At 40.6% G+C, this 21099-nt stretch overlaps 1 pseudogene; it reads left to right on the top strand.

Moving 5' to 3' along the window:
* Positions 1-14694: 14694 nt before the first annotated feature.
* LOC133249144 (large ribosomal subunit protein eL22-like) lies at positions 14695-15073 on the top strand (annotated as a pseudogene).
* The last annotated feature ends 6026 nt before the right edge of the window (positions 15074-21099 follow it).

Below are 21099 nucleotides of genomic sequence, written 5' to 3'. Positions count from 1 at the left end.
AAAAGATTTTGCAGATATTAATAAAGTTATGAACCTTAAAGGCACAGATACTTTCCTAGCTTCCCAGCTATGGTCAGAGAGAGGTGAAATGAAAGAAGGGAGAGATTCAAAGTGTAAGAGGGATACAACTCTCCATCTCTGGCTTTAAATATGGAGAAAAGGGGCCAGGAGTTATGGAATATGGATGGCCTCTAGAAATGGGGAATGGGCCTCAGCTGATAGCCAACAAAGAAGGAGAGATCTCAGCCCTATAAAAACAAGGACCTAAATGATGTCCAAAAGCATAAATAAGCAAGGAAACAGATCCTCTTCTAAAAGCTTCAGAAAGAAACATAGTCTTACTGACATCTTGACTTTAGTTTGGTGAGATCTGGTGAGACCTATATCAAACTTCTAACCTAAAGAACTACGACATAATAAATTTAAGTTGTTGAACCCACCAAGTTTGTGGTAATCTATTGTGGCAGCAGTAGAAAACTAATACAGATTTGAAGACAAAAAAAAAAAGTCTAAAGAATTCCCAGAGAGGGAAAAGAAGAAGAATCTTCCAGAGATTTTGTAAAGGAAGAATTGGAAAGGTAAAGAGAAATCAGAGGAAATAATAGAACCAAAAGAGGAAAGAACTCTGAGAAGGAATGATCCAAACTGCTAACTGCAAGATGTCAAATAATATTGGACTGGTAGCCTTTGCCAAAGATAGTCTTCAAATCTGTGAAAAGACTCTTTGAAGGATTAAACTAAAAGCTAGAAACAAAGCCTGTGCCTGGTGGACTGGCATCCCATAAATGAGTTGGTAATTTGCAAGAGATGATTTGACTCTAATTTGAATCAAGAGAGGAAAAGTCCACAGAACCAGTAAAGGCATGAAATGTGGTTTCTGTCTTCCTTTTGGCTTTATGTTTCATGAACATACACCCTAATAGGTTAAACCAGTAGGTTTTAAAGCACTTAAAGTATTATTTGAAAGCTAAAAAGGATAGTGATTTTCTCTATTCCTTGGGGTTCCAATGGCATGAAGTGCAGCTGCCAAAGAGCTAAAAAAACTCTAGTTGATCACCCTATTCTCCCACACGCTTTCAAACTTCTGAATGACTTTAATTTAAATACAGCTCTTTACACCTATACCAGCCAGGCCTATCTTACTCAACTTCATATCTCCAGCACCTAATCAATGGTGGGAACGTAGTATATCTGGAAGATTTCTTTCCTGACAGCATTGGTGAATAAAAAAGCCTCATAATAAGTTGGTGAAGTCATAATAATATCCAAAACACGAATTATCACATGACTTTCAAAGACTCCCATTACCATGCATAATATTCATTATATCTGAACCTAGTTCTATTAAAACCCATACAAAACAAAGTTAACAGTAGCATAGAGATAATATTCAAAGTATTACATGTTCCCACATACCTCACGGAGCTTTGTTCCAGAGAATAATTGTTCCCAGGAAGTACCTTATCCTAACAAGGCTGGTTTGGCACACAATTGTGATGTATGTCCTTGACTAAATTCAAATTCACAGAACACAATACATATTTTATTTTCTGAAATAACAGAGCATTGTCTTGCCCCAAGCATTCCTGGGAATACTTGGGTGTTATTTGAAAATCACTTTGAGATTCTCTGGGCAGCTTTTTTCAATATTTCCCCAAGTAGGTCTTCAGTTCTCTTTGCCCACATTATCCTTAGCTGCCTTCTCTCTTTAAAGCTTGCCTCAGCTAGAGCCTCCAGGGCTCCCTCACAGCCCACCTCCACAAGAGCCTAAACTCGTCAACTTACTTATATGGAATTTAGAGACTGCTGGGGGATTTAGAGATTATTCAGTCCCACCAAGAAGAAGAGAAAATGGAATCAAAGGAACTGAGGTGAGATGTTCAGGAGATAAGGCTTATTAATGGCAAAGCCAGGCTGCAATCCTTGTTTATTGACTCAAAGGTGAATGTTCTTCCCACAACATACAGAAAGATGCCCATTCTTTCTTGTAGGATTCAATCAACTTAGACAAAGTTTATATTCCTTGCCCCCTTTGCAGAATGATTCTTCTGGTTCTTTCTCAAAGTATTAGGCTGATTAATACTGTCCAATGCAACCCACTCCGGTATTCTTGCCTGGAAAATCCCACGGATGGAGGAACCTGGTAGGCTGCGGTCCATGGGGTCGCTAAGAGCCGGACATGACAGAGTGACTTCACTTTGACTTTTCACTTTCATGCATTGGAGAAGGATATGGCAACCCACTCCAGTGTTCTTGCCTGGAGAATCCCAGGGATGGGGGAGCCTGGTGGGCTGCCATCTATGGGGTCTCACAGAGTCGGACACGACTGAAGAGACTTAGCAGCAGCAGCAGCAGGAAGGCTCAAATAGTAAAGAATCCATATGCAATCTGGGAGACCTGGATTCTATCCCTGAGTTGGGAAGATCCTCTAGAAGAGGGCAAAGCCACCCACTCCAGTATTCTTGCCTGGAGAATCCCCATGGACAGAGGAGGCTGACAGGCTATAGTCCATGGGGTCACAGAGTCGGACACAACTGAGTGACTAAGCACACAATGTGTAGATTGTTAAACCAATCATAAAACCCCATGGAAATCAATCCATGATATCCTCAGTTGTGGACTTGTAACATCTTTTGGAATTCATGTTATTTCCCTCTCCAATTCACTTCTTTCTACTCAAATTAAATTACATCATTTAGTCTATTTATCCATTCTTTTATTCATTCGTTATTTATTTCTATTTATTCATGCATTCAATATTTTATACTTATAAACATTTATGTATCATTTAATATTATGACAATCTATTCCTAAGCACTAAAAATACAGAGATGAAAACAGAAATGCGTGTGTGTGTGTGTGTGAGTGTGTGTGTGTGTTTGCTTGCTTGATGCGAAAGGTCACCAAGAGATTTGGTTTTATCCTCTTTATGTGTTATGCTTTTACTAGTGATATGGACAAGTTTATAGGCCCATGCAAATGGGAAAGGGGAAGGAGATTTCAAAATAGGAAAATCTGAACAAGAATTTTACCCCCCAAAATAGCTTTTATTTCTTCAGTGCAAGTGATTTACAAATAGCTTAATTTGTGACTGTCAGGTATATTCTGTTATTTCTTTGTAGTGATAAGAGTTTCCTTGGAGACTGGCAAAATCCAGGCTGGGAAACAGATTTTTAGACAGATAAAAAGCCATCTTCTATTTCAAGCATAGCATTTGGTCTCCTCCTTGTACTATATATGTGCTCAGTCACGTCTGACTCTTTGTGACCCCATGGACTGTAGCCTGCCAGACTTCCCTGTCCATGGGATTATCCAGGCAAGAATACTGCAGTAGATTGTCATTTCATCTTCTAGGGGCTCTTCCTGACCCAGGAATCAAACCCATGTCTCCTGCATCTCCTGAATTGACAGGTGGATTCTTTACTACTGAGAAATCTGGGAAGCACTTCTTCTACTAGATAACTACTTAAACATAAGAAAGATTTGATAGATAGATGATAAATAGATACATACATTCTTTCAGGGATTTCTGGTCCAAGATTTAGATGGATGCCTTTCCCTTTGCCACGCTCCAGTTAATCAACTGATTCTTTTTATATTTAGAACATGAAAGATTCCTACAGTTTCCATGATTCCCCAGATTCCAAGATTCCTCAAATGTCCCTTCAGGTGAACGTGCTCTGAGGAGCCTGAGCAGCTGACAGCCCCCATCTGCCACATGCCAGAGCAGTTATGTCTAGACCAGGTTCCCCTGGGGGCTGCTCTCTCTTACTAACTGAGCACAGCAGGGGATGAGAGCTGGACAGTTTCTGCCCAACACAGCTTCTCTGCTGGGCAACCTCTGCTCTGAGACTCTTGTCACCCTGGCCAAGACTCTCAGAGCTGCATGGAAATCTGAAACTCCTTCTTCCTAACTATTTACCCTTCCTTCTCTTCTTTCATAAAAGTCATTCAGGCGTGTGGGTGAGAGTCCCTTATGCCTGTTCCCAGTCTCAGAGGCAGAACTCAAGGAGATAAATATTAGTCAAGGGATGTTTTATACTTCTTTTATGGCTTCTAAGAGCTCTCTTGATAAGTTTTCTTTTTAATTTCAAAATTCTATGCTACAAAAAAATCCTCATCCATATTCTACCCATTTTAGGAAAGAAGAGAAAACGGTCTACAGGCAAGCCTTGTGGGTATGCCATGATTACTGCTTCCTAAGAAAGGAGGTGTTTGGATGATGGACCATGATTGTATTGAGTCACGGGTTTTCTTGAACTGAGGGGCAGGGAGGGGTCTTGAAGCCAGGATTTTTCTGTTGTGTAACAGAAATGTTGCAAAGGAGCAAAGCTAACTAATTCATCTAAATAAAGAATGAGATGTGAGTTCAAAAGCCTGTTGGTGTTTCTGTTTCTTCCCTCTGTCATAATTATATAAACAATCTTTTGTAATGAAATTGCCAAGGTCTTTCAGGAGTCAGGAAACACTTGTGATGTTCTAGGGGACAGACTATGGCCTGAATCGTGCTCTCCCAAAATTCGCATGTTAACAACTTAACCCAACATATGACTATATTGGGAATTGAATCTTTAAAGAAGTGATTAAGATTCAATAAAATCTTAAGAGTGGGACTTTAATCTGATAGGACTGGTGCCCTTTTTTATTAATTAATTAATTTTTTTGATCTTGCAGCATGTGAGATAGTAGTTCCCCAACCAAGGATTGAACCTGAACCCCCTTCACTGAAAGCACAGAGTCTTTACCTCCGGACCAGCAGGGAAGTCCCAGTGCCCTTATAAGAAGAGGTAAAAACATCAGACCTCTTGAGCTCTCTTTATCATATGAGGACACAGTAGGAAGGTACCATCTACAAGCCAAAAGCAGGTGCTTCAGACGGAAACCTACCTTGCTGATACTTTAATCTTAGACTTTCCAACTTCCACAATTATGTGAAATAAATTTCTGCTGCTAAGCTATCCAGTCCAATTTTAAGATAACTAATACAGGCATTAGGACAATTATCGTCTGTATTTTTCCAAATATTGTCATAGGGTAGGTGGCCAAGAGTCTCCTAATACAGTGACATACAAAGATACCTTTTAAGGAAAAAACCATTAATTTTCTCCTTTGGTTAATTTCCTATTAGATAACTTTTACTGCTTTTATATATTAGTTAAAATATATAACTCAGTACCATTTATTCTTTGATTAATTCAGAAACATCTGCAAAGTTCTGCTAGGACCCAAATAGTATCTCAAGAGAAAAATATTATAAAAAGAGTTAAACTTTCACAATCAAGGCTACGGTTGGTACAAAAGTGTATGTGTGTTGGCGTGGGGCAGTAACATGTAATAGACAAGAGACAGAGATATATAGATAGAAAAAAAAAGGATGCCTTTAAAAATTCCACTAATTGCTGTTTGTTTTCCTTTTAATAGAAAAATGTTGGAAAATAACAAAGAATAAAAAGTTAACGGGAAGCCCCCTTTCTAACAGACATTTTTCTCTTACAATCAGTTAAAACAGTGATTTTATCTCTAGTAAAGCAAGGTCATGTTTTGTTTGTTCTCTGCAGTAAGTTTAGATGGAGTTCCTTAGAAAATTGAGAATGGGAAGGCTGAATGACAGTTGCAAAGTCAACTGTTGGAAAGTCAGGCAAGATACACTAAATGAAGAGTGGTGATCAGATTCCCCTCACAGACTCGAATAAGCACAGACCCTAGGACTGCTTTTTTTAGACCATGCTCCTCAGGATCCCTGGATTTCCTAGAGATATATCATGGGACTCCTGGAGTGGGATGGGGACCCTAATCAATTGATACTTAATGTTCCCTTCCTCAGCCCCTCTCTATTTCATAAAAATGTTTTAAAACCAATCATGGTAGGTGCCTCCCCAAAAATGTTCAACTCCTGGTCTCCACATTGTGTGAATATATTGCCTCACATAGCAAAAAGGACTTTGCTGATTGATTACTGATTCTGAGACAAAAAGATCATCTTGGATAACACAATCACAAAGATCCTTATAGGAAAAAAGGGAAGTAGGAAAGAGTCAGAGAAGCAGATGTGACAGCAGAAGCAGAGAGCCAAGTGATGGAAGGGAGCATGAGCCAAGGAATGTGGGCAAAAGCCAGGAACCAGATCTCCACGAGGGCTTCCCTGGTGGCTCAGTAGTGAAGAATCCGCCTGCAATGCAGGAGACCTGTTTTCAATCCCTGGGTCAGGAGGATCTCCTGGAAAAGGGAATGGCTACTCATTCCAGTATTCTTGCCTGGAGAATTCCATGGACAGAGGAGGCTGGCAGGCTATAGTCCATGGGGTTTGAAAGAGTTGGACACAACTGAGTGACTAACATTTTCACTTTCTTTCAAATCTCCTCTAGAGCCTCCAGGAGGAATGGAGCCCTGTTGACACCTTGATGTTAGTCCAGTGAAACCCATTCTGCATTTCTGATGTCCACTCTGGACTTCTGACTCTCCCAGTTATAAGGTAATAAGCATGTATTAAGTCACTCAATTTGTAGTAATTCACTACAGCAGCAGTAATAAACTAACACACTGATGAAATACAACAAATATTTCTCTAACTTTAATATATATAAGCTTCATCTAGTATTTTTATAAAATATTAATTTCCAGACTCCATTCCCCAGAATTCTGATGTAAGTTGTCTTCTGGTTAGTCTGAGAATATGCATTTTTAAGGAATCCTTCTCCCTCCGCACATGATTCTGATTCCAGGTTTTCAACACTGAATGAAACCAGATTCACCATAAACAATCTCATAAGATACAGGAAACCATGATACTAGCTAGAATAGTGTTGCCACAAATATCCCATCCACCCTCTAGTACTTTCAGCAAACATCCCTAAGAAAGATGCATCAGACACTGAACTCTGCCTGTGTTTCACAGCAAGCTTCCAGTGTAAGCTTCCATCTTACAACCGTTCGTTGTGACAGTACATTGCAATGGAAGAGTTATTATTTACTTCACCAAAGAAATAATAAGTATAAGGAAATATAATTTAAAAGATCTGGGTCTTAAAATCAGTAGAGATTGATCACACACTCTTCTGAGTCCCTGTCTAGATGCATGGCACTGGACTTCTCATCTTTGAACCTCGGTTTCCCCACATGTAAGGTGAGAGTTTTTAACAATCTCATAAGTACTTCCAGCAAGAATGTCCTCTAACTTATGGTCCACTTGAGTCTACTTGAAAGCAAGCAAAAGACACCAGCAAATTCCACTTTTTTTTCCTTTTGTCTCTAATCAACTTTGCTTCCTAAGGACATTCAAGAATGTATGGAATGTATGGAAAAGGGTTTCTTTTCCACTTTCAGGTGTCTACATTCTTAGGAAAATTATATCCCTTCAAGGGGAAACATATGTACACCCAGAATATGCCTAGTTTCAATGACTATTTCTTTACAGGCACACTTTCCCTCCAAAGAAGGTCATGACATATGGAGGGCGTGCCTGTTCATCTGGCAGACCTACCATCTTCAATTACTCTGAGACTCATGCAGCATCCTATTAATCATCTGGTTCCTTTGTTTCACTACTTCTTTCTCCCACTAGACTCATCCTTATCAGTCCTTTGGTTTGGGGTAATTCCTAGAACAAGGTAAGTAACTACCTTTCTCCACTCTGAACTGCTTAAAACAGACCTGGAACATTAAGCTTACATTGGAGAGGGAGATGGCAACCCACTCCGGTGTTCTTGCCTGGAGAATCCCAGGGACGGGGGAGCCTGCTGGGCTGCCATCTATGGGGTCACACGGAGTCGGACACGACTGAAGCGACTTAGCAGCAGCAGCAGCAGCCTGGGGTGGGTGAGGGGTTATTATCACATCTCACAAAAGAATTATAATGTACAATTAAGAACACCTACTTTAGAATAAGAAAAGGCCCTAGTTCAAATCCAGGCTCTGCCAATGACTAATACTAGATATGCATCTTTGGGAAAGCTACTCAACTTCTCCTTACTTTGGTTTCCTTAACTACAGATATAGAGAGATACAGATTTATATCTAAACCTATAGAATGAAGATGACAATACCTAATTCACATCATTGTGGACATTAAAGGTAATGTTTGTAAGGTACCTGGCACCCATTAAAAGCTTAATATGGTAGATTTTATTTTCCCTATTATTCTGGTCAGTGAACTTTGGCATGTTCAGAGCTTAGGGATCTAGGATGGCTAGACTCAAAGTCATAGCATAAAATTATAAATATCAGGAGTATTTGGCATAAGGAGACAGAACACAGGAGACAAAATAATTGTCTTTAAATATATGAAAAAACAAATTACATATGTTTTCTCCATTTACTGAGAACAGAGCAAAATTTGATAGGAGGATTTCTTTTCAGCCTAACAAATAATTTATTGACTTCTAGGACTGTGTGGGAATGGAAAGGACTCCCTTGAGAGGTAATGAGTATCCCATGGCTGAAGGAATTCAAGGGAAGCCCAGCTAGCCCTTTGGTGGGCATGTAATATAAAAGATTCAAGCATGGAATGAACTATTGGATTTTCATGACATTTAAAATACCTTCTAAGACTGAAATTCTATGGTTCTGTGATTATTACCAGCCCCAAAAGAGGAAGCAGGAGAAAAGTTTTAAAAGGTGAAAGAAAAACCAATCAATTTGGCTATCTACAAGAAATTCTTGAGAGAGACAGATGGGCTACAAATGTTGGCAGCATTAGTAAAACTAAGGATTGGGGATTGAAACATTCTGCACCTTCCCATTTACCATGGCTCTTAAATGTGCTTTTCTCAGTTGTAGTCCTGTAATGCCAAATACATTATGTAAAACCTAAGTGTATGGATAGATTGTGAGAGACTCTTTAAAATGTAAACTCAATGGCAAAGCCCATTACATGAAATTATGTTTACTTAACTAGCTAAGGGCTTCAAAGCAGTTAAAACACATAAACCACCTTTTCTCCAGCTGAGAGATCATGAAAATGGATATAAAGAGTGTTAACAAGTATCCAAGGATTTGTAAAATGTCAGGCCCAGTGAACTCTTGAGTTTTAAGGAAGTGTACATCCAAGTGTTTTGAAGTCTTAATAAAGGCTGCATACTGCTCTCCCACTAGATCACTGTCTTTGGCTCTCTCTCTCTTCTTCAAAATGATTCAAGCATGTCTCATAGAAACAAGAAGTTAGTAGGCTCATAATTGAAAAGAAATTATGGTAGATACTTTGGACATTATTTATAAAGAAAATTCAATAGAAGCATTTGAAAAAAGCTGATGATACATGTACGTACATGTACCTACACACACGCGTGCACACACACACATACACACACATATTACAGACTAACAGACTAATATCCTTCTCTAACACTAACAAAGTTAGGTGTTGATCTTAGGGCCTGACATAAATGCTAGGATGGATTTTCACCATGTATCAAATCACTTTTTAAAAAACAACATTCTTGAACTGTGGTATTGGGGAAGACTCTTGAGGCCCTTGGACTGCAAGGAGATCCAAGCAGTCCATCCTCAAGGAAATCAGTCCTGAATATTCATTGGAAGAACTGATGCTGAAGCTGAAACTCCAATATTCTGGCCACCTGATTCGAAGAACTGACTCATTTGAAAAGACCCTGATGTTGGGAAAGATTGAAGGTGGGAGGAGAAGGGGACAACAGAGGAGGAGATGGTTGGATGGCATCACCGACTCAATGGACATGAGTTTGAGTAAACTCCAGGAGTTGGTGATGGACAGGGAGGCCTGGTGTGCTGCAGTCCACGGGGTCACAAAGAGTTGGACACGACTGAGCAACTGAAATGAACTGAACTGAACTGAAAGTTTGCAAAGGGCTTTCACGTCTATCTTTATTCTCACTCCAGTCTCTGTTGAACCAGGCAGGAAGAAAATTTGAGGATCAACTGTATTCTTAATATTATACATGGCATGTGTGACCAGCACACACACATAGAACAACATACACTTCTGAAACATTCAAAGTGGAGTCATCCAAAGATGCTGATGATTTTTTGTTTCATACAGTGATTATTATCAAAGTGCTACTCACATTTAGAATATTCATTGAAAGACAAGAAATAGATTATGAGTCCAGAATATCTTGCAATGTTCAAGGGCTTTTCTGTCACTCAAGAATGTATATATGCTTTTGAAAAGAGAGAATTTTATTCTTTGCAGTTTCTATTTAAGCAAATTAGAATGACTCCAGTGTTAAGCTTTGGTGACAAGTTGTACATTTAGTTTCTAAAAGCCTTAAAAAGAATGCGTAGGTAATCAACAAGAAATGAAAATCTATCCATTATGCCCTGATTCTATCTGCAAATGGTACTATAAATAGGACCTAATAAAAGGACCAGAACAAAGCCCTCTGGTCAGGAGCTGGGCCCCAAATCATCTGAAATTCTATTTAGGAGATTAGATTGAAACCAATTCAATCCTTAAACAGAGGAACTAACATTAGACCTTAACAGAGATAACAAGATACGGTGATAAATGACATCAGAGGTGACCAATAAGCCTAACAGGACTGGAAAAGCCTACAAGTCATTCAATTTGCTGCTTTTCCAAGTAAATCACTAATGTCCACAAGCTGGCTCCACAGGAGCTGTGGGTGTGACTTATGACCAAACCTGAGAGGCTGAACGGTGTAATTAATGGAACATAGAAAGGATCTAACACTGCCCACGCCTCTAAAGCAATCACTGCTGAATGCCCATGGAATGAACTGAAATCTCAAGTTTTTCTCCAAGGAGCTTTCCTTTTCAAATGAAATTTAATATGACATAGCTTTAAACCTTTACTATGAATAAAAATCATAATAATAACTAACATTTATTGAGCACATAGCGTGTGTGGGTATCAAAATTCAGAACACCATGAAAAGGAAAGAATTCTAGATTTAGGCAGGTGTCTTGGGTTATAAAAAGTAAAAATGGCAAGGCATGAACACTGAAGACAAGAGCAGTATCTTTTTTAGGATTAAAGAAAAAACTATTGAAAGCAACCCTGGATCTGGGAGAGCTCTGAGAAGTAGCTGTTCATCAACAGCCGCTGAATGCAGGGAAGAGCAGGGGACATGCAGGAAAGCAGGCTGCCAGCTAATAGGTATGATGCTCCAGAATGCTCTGTGTTTATGTGAAGGAATTTACAACCCAGCAATCACTACCACAAAGCTTATACTTATCTCTTTACAATGCGTGCCTGCTCCTGGAGTTTTCCTGTTCCCTAACTCGGCTGTCGAGAGAAAGAGGGGATAAAGTCCCAGTAATAAGAACTGGAAGACAAACCACTATATTTAGATATAGATTTAACCCTCTGTCTATATAAGTAGTGTCCGTGAGGCACAAAGCTGCTTAATCTTCCTCTCTTGGTATGCTTCCAAATCCCATCTCATTTTGCATCCTGTGTGCTCTGCACAAATGCCAGTCCCCTTCCATTCAACCCTGATGTCAAATGACAAAGGGAAACATTCCCACTTGAACTCCTTCCCTTTCAGCCTTTTTGCTTCAAGTCTCCTTCAAACAAAGAATGCCTCTAATTCCCAGCTTGAGACTACTTTCTTACATGATGGGTAGCCTGGTGTGGCCAGGCACTTAAGGAAAAAAAAGGCAATGCCTTAGATTTCCCCCATGATGTAAATTAGAGAGTTGCAACCCCATCAGGGTCCTCCAATGAAGCTGCCCGCTGAGTGAGAAAGTATTGGATTTCCATCTGTGTGCCTCATACCATTGGTGGCTATTGTTTAAATAAACATTACTTTGTATTGCATTTTTTAAAAATTCAATACATGTTGATGCCTGGTTAAAAGGAAAGAAAATTGCAGTATTAAAAGACTAGTATTTTCAAGTCTTGTGATGTAAATTGCTAATTTAAAACCCAAAATATTGTTAAAGTGTCTTTATTTAATAGCAGGTGATTGCAAGCTGTAATTTGCAAGCTGTAGATGCAGATGGTAATGTTTTTCCTCCCTTTTCAGCACTGCAGTACAGTATTTATTGCAGATCTATGCAGACACAGAACAGCCAACTGTGAAAGAAAACATTCTGCAAGAAGATTAACCACAAAGTTCATAAGACCAACATGGCTTTTGAGACCTGAGCCACTCTGTCAAGGCAGGATCCTCTCCTTCCAAGCTTAGAGAATGTTTGCTCACCAAAAGAAGCTGAAGGTGACGTCATTGGTCTGCCAGGTGCCCACTAAGGTTAAAATACATGAGTGAGAAAGTGATATTTAATTTGGGCTTCATTTATTTATTCTCTGGCAGGAGAGAATCCAGGGAAGAGATGGAATGTAGAGATAGGGTTAGAAGATAAAATATAGGACTCTCAGTTAAATTTGAAATTCAGACAGACAAACAATAATTTATTAGGATAATTGTATCCCAAAGTGCTTGGGACATCCTTACACTAATAAATTATGGATTCTTTATCTGAACTTCAAATTTAACTGGGAGACATGTATTTTACTTGGGAGACATATATAGGAGGGCATGGCAACCTACTCCAGTATCCTTGCCTGGAGAATCCCATGGACAGAGGAGCCTGGTAGGCCACGGTCCATAGGGTACCAAAGAGTGGGACACAACTGAAGTGACTTAGAACGCATACATAGACATATTTTTATTTGCTTAATCTTGCAACTCTATGTAGCGAGAAAGGGTATGTAAATAAATCTCAATGTCATTTTCAGACAACAGACATGGCACTTGATGTTTATGAACACTGGGCTAGGGACTTGCCTTCTGCTGCCCATGTAATCATGGTGAAGATTTATCAGTTAGCCTTATTTTGAAGATTCATAATTGTGGTTCAGAGACCTTTGGTAACCTTCCACATAGAGTTCACAGTAAGTCTGGACTTGGTGAGCAAGGTCTCTGTGACTTCAGAGCCTGAGTTCTTTCCATAAAATGATGCCGAGGGTTCACCTTTGTTCATTCTATCCCACAATACTCAGGGCATCTGACAGAAAATCAGTGCCGTTCACCAGCTCCTGGTGGCCTCCCAACTCCCTCAACCCTGTAACAAAACAAACCAACAAACAAACCCATCTATATCCCCCTGTGGGTGTGTGCTAAGTTGCTTCATTCGTATCCGACTCTTTGTGACCCCAAGGACTGTAGCTTGCCAGTCTCCTCTGTCCATGGGAATCTCCACTCCAACTGGAGTGGGTTGCCACACCCTCCTCCCAAGGATCTTCTTAATCCAGACATTGAACCCAAGTATCTTACATCTCCTGAATTGGCAGGCAGGTTCTTTACCACTAGTTATGCCTGGGAAGCCCACCCCAGTGACAACTAAAGCACTATTTGCTTTCATTTTTATTTTCAGCAAGGATAACAGCTGTTTCCCCATGCGTGTCATCCAAGTGAACTCCTGATAATTATTATATTCTCTTTGATTTGATTGTAACTGATTACTAAAAGACCTGGGAAGTCTGGCCTTCTTTGAGCACTTGACCTTACACATTTGTATGGAATTCCAAAAGTGGTGATGTAGGACTAGAGCAAGAACAAGAAGGGGGCTGTTGACTGCTGACTCAGTAGCCACACCTCCCTTCTTTCCTGTTGATTCAGTGTCCACTACCTTACCGATGACTTCATAGCAGGTCATGATTGAGTGGTAGGGCTCCTCAACAGGCGTATTGTTGGCATTTGGGTGACCTAATTCTTCATCCCAAGGGACTCCTCTGAATATCACACTTCTCCTTCCTGTATCCTGGATCCTTAGTACTGCAGTTGGGCATTTAGTCACTTTGGAAACCTAGAACAGCCCTACTCATTTCTAATACTTCTGTTGGGGCAGGGACACCTCCATCAGGCAATCTGGTTATCTCTTTACCTTAGCAGTCATGGTTTGGTGGCCAGAGTCATCCAGGTCGGGCCAATGTAGACCTGAAGGGAAGTCCACTTGGAGCTTCTAAGAAAGGTTTCCTCACTAAAGGAAAGAGAGTCAGGGACAGAAGAGTGTCTCTTTCATCACTGGGTGTGCTTGTGTCTGTGTGAAATGTGGAGCTACCACAGCAATTTTTCACCCATGAGGGCAAAAACTGAAACTGGGAAAATGGCAAAGTGCAAAAATGGAAAAATCCTGGGCCCATCATGACATCACTGAGCTGCAAATTAGCAAACCTTGGGGCTGCCTGACTTGAAGCGTGCTGTCCTTTTTAAAGGCTCTTGAATGTGGGGGAGGGGGAGCACTCAAGCCACTTGCAGCTCAGAGGACCCAACTGTTCCATGATCCAAGGGCCCTGGACGTTTGAAGGGAGGGCAAGGAAAGAACTATGATGGGTGTGGGGTGCCAGAGACAACTTTGGCACATGATGGTACAATTATAGGGGGAGAGGGGAAGGGGTGAAATCAGAGTAGTGGAATTGGAAGCCTAACTCTATCCCTAAATAACTTTGCAATCTTGAGTAAGGTCAATCATTATCTCAGCCTTACATTTCCAGTCTGAAAACTATAAGGATGAAATTTACAAAAGGTTTTAGCTCACACCGATGGGCCACCCTACACCTACAAGACTGTTGTTTTTCACTGGTCCCTCCTCCTGACAACTGTGTGGTTCAGCCATACAGACCACTAACCCCACAGTCTCACAGCCAGGCCTCTTCACTCATCTCACCTGTACAGTTTCCGAGCCACTTGAATTCAGCAACCCAACCTAAACCCACTCCCTTCACCCAGCTCCCTATCTGCCTACACTGCAGCCATGGCTCCTATGAAAAAGCTTGTGGCATAGGGATCAATGAAAAGAAGCAGATCCTGACGTTTCCTCTTGACAGTGCCCATCCTGTCAAAGATGGAATCATGGATGCTGTCAGTTTTGAGCAGTTTCTTCAGGAAAGAATCAAAGCGAGTGGAAAAGCTGGAAATCTTAATGGAGATGCTGTAACAATGGAAAGAAGCAAAAGTGAGATTACCATAACTTCTGAGGTGCCTTTTTTCAAAAGGTATTTGAAATATCTCACCAAAAATATTTGGAAAAACATAATCTATATGATTGGTTACAAGTAGTTGCAAAGTTACAAATTGCATTACTCCAGTTTAATCAAGATAAAGAAGAGGAGGAAGATGAATATTTTGTATGATGTCTTGAATAAAATTTGGGCTTCCCAGGTGGCTCAGTGGTAAAGAGTCCACCTGCCAAGGCAGGAGACGAGGGTTAAAAACCCATCCCCTACCATCCTAGGAGATGTAGATATTGTATTTTATGGCTCTAATATGAATGTCATTTGGGTCAAGAATCAGCCTCAGGATCTCTGCTATTTCTACGCATCTTTATGTCTGCACCAAATGAATTTCATGCTAATTAAAATACCAAAACCCAGTTCTGAGACACCCACAGTTAAAAAATTACCAATTTTTACTTTCAAGGAGCACCTAGTATACAGAATACATAAAAGTTAACATTGCATCCCATCCTGTTCAACTTCTTATTAACATGTATTTGCAGAAAAATAAAAATTACTTCTCTTCATCTACTTAGGAGTATTATATAAACCACTTAGATACAGGATTCTCTAGTGCCATCTAGGGGATTTCAGACCAAAAAAAAAAAAAAAAAAAACGAGAATCGTCGGCTCAACTGAAGGAGAAAAACAAGAACTGAAAAATCAGCTATGACTCACAATGTAATTTCTTATACATCCCCAATAATGTTTCAGTAATCTTTTATTTTACAGTTTGGATGGCTGAGCAAGATCACACATGGTGCAGCATCTGGGGAACACATTAACAAGCAAAATGTATGACATTGCACCCGTGCTCTGTAGCCTGATATTTCAAAAACATAACCTTGAGAGAAAATGTTTCCCTATTAAAATCAATGCTTCTTTCTAAAACCAAATCAAGCAGGGTTTGCTAATATTTTAAAATGTGTTTTCTACATTCCTGGTTCCTACATATTAATCATGTGCAGTTAAGAATCCCAGCAAGCTCCCTATAAAGTTAAAGAGAAAACCCAAAAAGTGATGCACTTTGCAAAGACCTCATCTTCATCCTCAGGCCTGAGCACAGTGCCAAGCAGATTGAGGTCACAGCTAAGATTTCATTTTATTGAACCGAGGTCAGTGAAATGAAAGTGAATGTCACTCCGTTGTGTCCGACTCTTTGCAACCCCATTGACTACACAGTCCATGGAATTCTCCAGGCCAGAATACTGGAGTGGGTAGCTGTTCCCTTCTTCACGGGACCTGCCCAATCGAGGGATGGAACCCAGGTCTCCCACATTGCAGGCAGATTCTTTACCAGCTGAGCCACCAAGGAAGGCCAAGAATATTGGAGTGGGTAAGCTATCTCTTCTCCAGGGAATCTTCTTGACCCAGGAATCGAACTGGGGTCTGCTGCATTGCGGACAGATTCCTTACCAGCTGAGCTACTAGGGAAGCCCAAACTGGGCTCAGTAGCTTCTAAATGGTGTTGATTGACAATATGCAGTCCATCACTTCAAACATGCCATGGGTGACCCAATTACAGTAGTCTCCATGGACCTAAATAGCACATTTCTTGGGGAGGTTTACTTATGTGATGACACTGTGAGGCACTTCTCCCTTAGGGGACTGCATTTAATCCTTCCCTCCAAACCTCTGATTCTTATAAATATCTATTCCTATTTTATACATAAGAAAACTGAGGCAAAGAGAATGGAATAGCCTCTTCAAGGTAACACAGTAAAAAATGTATAAGCAAGGTTTCAAATCCATATCAGACTTCAGCCTCAAGCAGTGTGCTTCTTCCAATAAGTGGAATTTCAAATATAGTATTTAAATATGTCTACCAAATATCTTACAAACTATTTCAGCCAAAGGGAAAGTGCTCATCAGGCTGAACCCTGTGAAATTCCTGGCATTCAATCATTTTGTGCTACTGAAAGAGCACTTACATGCGATTCAGCACATGGGAAGGCAGACTCAAAGAAGTCTGGGGAGAAAAGAGACCTGTGTCTAAGGGTGTGCAGTACCCTGGGCTCTGCTATGTGAGCACCACCCCCAGACTCCAACCCTACGCATCTTTTACATGCAGCAGAATTCCCACACACTCAAAGAAATGGTCTTCATGGAGAAGCCTAGGAAGGGAAAAGATTTGTGTCCAGGTCAAGAATGGGGCACATGAAAAGTCTGACCACCTGGACAAGGGGGCAACATCTGACCTGGGTTCCTGCTACCCACATGTGAAATGACCCCCACTCCAGGCCTTAGGTCACACCTGCGAGGAGCCCACCAGGGCCCCAGTGCTGGTGTCCCAAGCTGAGGACTGCTAGCCTTCCCTCCCTGCTCCTTGGCAACAAATCTAAAGTTCTAACAACAATTCCATCTGGTAAGGGTAGCCCTGGTAAACAGGTCGCAGGTGCCTGTCACTCTGCTGGTTTTCTGCCCTGAGGCCACATCCTCTCTGTCTTCTCCCTCCTCCAGACACTGTGCTGTGCTTCTACACACTTCCTGCCTGCAGCTGGCAAGCTCCTCGAGCCTTCGATCTTAACTTCCATATTCCTTTCCCTAGGAAGGGTTCACCTCACCTCCAAAGCTAAATCCATGTCCCTTTTATGTGATCCTTTACGGCTGGTAGGAGGAAAAGGTAGCTTTCGTTATGTTTGATTTGCCATAAGCTTTTCAATTCTTCGCTACTACAGACTTTCCTTCATTAAACTGAATTACCTCCAATGATGCAGCTTCCTCATGTATACTCATGTGCCTGTCAAGATGAAGGTTCCTAAACTTCACCTCCAAATGTATTGATTTTATTTATCCCACAAGTATTCTGTGATAGTAGGCACTGGCAAGGCAGCTCTCACATAATTTCTTCAGATTAACTTTGCTAATATCTGGCTTAAACAAATGTTCTTTCTCAGTTGCTTCATTTGGCTGGAATAAGTCTCCGTGAATGTGTTGAGTTTGATGGGGTGATCAGGAATAGATGATGGGTGGGTAGATATTTTATCTAGCAATGGGTCAGAGCACCTTATTATTTTACAAAACTGAAAAGCATTGACTGTTTAACAGTGACTCTCAAGCAACCCTGATGGAGCCGCAATGGGCCTTACAAAGGCCATATACTTGAAAGTAGAAATGATCAAGGCTTATTGGTTCTCATTCCAATAAAGCTAATGACTTCTGCTTAATATGCAGTCAAAGGCTAATTGGTTTTAAGCAAAGATTTCATAACTTACTTATACTTTGTTTCAAAATACTTTCTCTCCATCCTTACCTTTCAAATATAGCAGGGGAAAATATAATTTATATATGAGTATATATAACCTCCTTCTTTTGTTCAATCCATCTCCATCTACCCATGAAGGAAATATTTTGCAGAGTTGTCAAAGGAAACGAGGATAGGGACAGAAACTGGGGCCCACAGAAATGGCTGTGCAGAAGCACTTCACGGAAAACTAAAAGACAGGAAAGAAAACAAAAATTGAGCATGGACAGATGTTGTGGCAAACAGGAGAACGAGAGGAGTGTGAGCAAAGAATTTAAGAAATACTTTCATGGATGATGAAGCAGAGCATCTTTGACTTTATTGAAAATTATCAAATAAAATAATATTTCTCTATTATTTCAGAATGCTGAACTATAACCAATCAATTATGACCCTGCAGTGAGACTAGGCTATGTGGAGCCCTAAGATTTACTCCTGATAACCTGAGGCAAAGAACTGACTCATTTGAGAAAACCCTGATGCTGGGAAAGATTGAAGGCTGGAGAAGGGGACGACAGAGGATGAGATGGTTGGATGGCATCACTGACTTAATGGACATGAGTTTGAGTGAACTCCAGGAGTTGATGATGGACAGGGAAGCCTCGTGTGCTGCAGTCCATGGGGTCGCAAAGAGTCAGACACGATTGTGTGACTGAACTGAACTGAAGATTTACTCAGATTACACTAATGTGATGTACAATAAGAAAGACGAGTAGAATTGTGACTTTGTATAGAATTATCCTGCCCAATTAGCCTGCCCTATTTCCTCTAGGGCTGCAGGATTTATTGCATTATTTGGTTTTCTGATTTTTATTGTCAACTCTACACAGCATCCTGACAACCAGTGTCTCTGCTGTTCCCCTTGCCTCAAATATCCCTCACCTGAAAAATCTCCTTACAGTATCAATTCTGAGTTCCCCTGAAAGAGAAGAGGATTATAGATAGAGAATGAAATAACACTTGAGATTAGACCTTTAGTGGGAATCTACCCAACCATTTACCAGGGTCTCAGCTAGTCTGCTGGAGAAGGCAATGGCAAGCCACTCCAGTACTCTTGCCTAGAAAATCCCATGGATGGAGGAGCCTGGTGGGCTACAGTCCATGGGGTCGCCTTGAGTCGGTCGCGACTGAGCGACTTCACTTTCACTTTTCACTTTCACGCAATGGAGAAGGAAATGGCAACCCTCTCCAGTGTTCTTGCCTGGAGAATCTCAGGGACGGCAGAGCCTGGTGGACTGCTGTCTATGGGGTTGCACAGAGTCGGACACGACTGAAGCAACTTAGCAGCAGCAGCAGCAGCAAGTCTGCAAACCATCAGGATGCTCACTAAAACCCAAATCCCAGAGTTCCATCCTCAAAAATGATGACATCCAGACATTCAATATTTGAAGGCCCAGTGGTTTTCTTTACAGCCTTATTAACAAAGAGAACACTAAGAAAGTTCTCTTTGCTGACTTCTTTCTTGGCATTTCTTTTTTTTTTTTTTTGCTTCATTGTTTTCTGTTGACATGATCTGTCAACAAAAAGGCACTGAATACGGTAAGCCTCATTTTAATTGTTCACAACACCTTCTATCACCTTATACCACTGGCTTATCACAATCTTGGTCACTAATTTTGGACTTCACTAAGCCCCAGTTTTCCTAGTCTATGAAGTGAGATGTTGCAGCTTTCCTTTCTTCAATATATTTTTTTTAATATCCTATTGGATGGTTTGAGATGCACATTAACTATTCCTGACCATGAAAGGCTTATTACATTTTAGGCATTTAGCTGTTTAGCTAAATTTATGGCATTACATTATAAGTTTTTGATATAATATTCATTAGTGACATCTGAAATGTGTTCACAAGTACACTGGCATTTATTGGAACTAAAAAAACTAAGTTGGTTTAACTTTTACACTGTCTACAACTGCATATTTCTGACTCTGTGGGCTTAAATCGGTAACTTTACCTCTTTGATCTTCATTATTTCATGAATAAGATGACTATTAGAAAATTATGTTAATAACGATGGAAATGACTAAAATAAACACATTAGAATCTTAGTGGTTTGATACAACAGAAGGTTTTTCTTATTCACATAGTGTTCAGTATGGGTGTTTAGCATTGTCTTCCGTGCAGGGATTCAGGGATGCAGGCTCCTTTCATCTTACAGATTTGTCTTCCCCTTCACTACGGCTCAGAGGTTAAAGCATCTGCCTGCAATGAGGGACACCCAGGTTCGATCCCTGGGTTGGGAAGATGCCCTGGAGAAGGAAATGGTAACCCACTCCAGTATTCTTGCCTGGAGAATCCCATGGAGGGAGGAGCCTGGTGGGCTACAATCCACAGGGTCGCAAAGAGTCGGACATAACTGAGCTACTTCACTTCACTCACTATCTGTAGGACTTCCCTGGTGGCTCAGATGGTAGAGTCCACTTGCAACACAAGAGATCTGGGCTCAATCTCTGGGTCAGGAAGGTCCCTTGGAGAAGGGAATGGCAACCCATTCCAGTATTCTTGCCTGGGAAATCCTATAGACAGAGGAGCCTGGTGGGCTACAGTCCACGGGGTTTCAGTTGGACACAAATTAGTGACTAAACAACAACAAATGGGCATATATGACTCTAAGCAAGCCTGGAAGAAAACTTGTGTTGGCCCAGGAGAAAAAGAAACTAGGGTCTTATAAATTCATAACATTCTCTGCCAAAACACTTTTTTCAATGGTTGTGGAGAGGGTCATATGAGATAATGAGCATGCAAAATTACTTTGTAAATTATAATCTGCTATGCAACTACAGAATGCTATTTTTATTATAATTACTATATGTAACGTCTCTGTGAATACCTTACCACCAGGGAGTGGTAGCCTCCTTGGAAAGAAGAGAGTTTATGGATATAAAAAACACAAAATTTGGGGATTAAGCAAACTCTAAA

The sequence above is a fragment of the Bos javanicus genome, chromosome 6, assembly GCF_032452875.1.
Source record: "Bos javanicus breed banteng chromosome 6, ARS-OSU_banteng_1.0, whole genome shotgun sequence".
NCBI classification, from domain to species: Eukaryota; Metazoa; Chordata; class Mammalia; order Artiodactyla; family Bovidae; genus Bos; species Bos javanicus.
The sequence above is the reverse complement of the archived record's forward strand: the minus strand, read 5'-3'. Positions and strand labels throughout refer to the sequence as shown.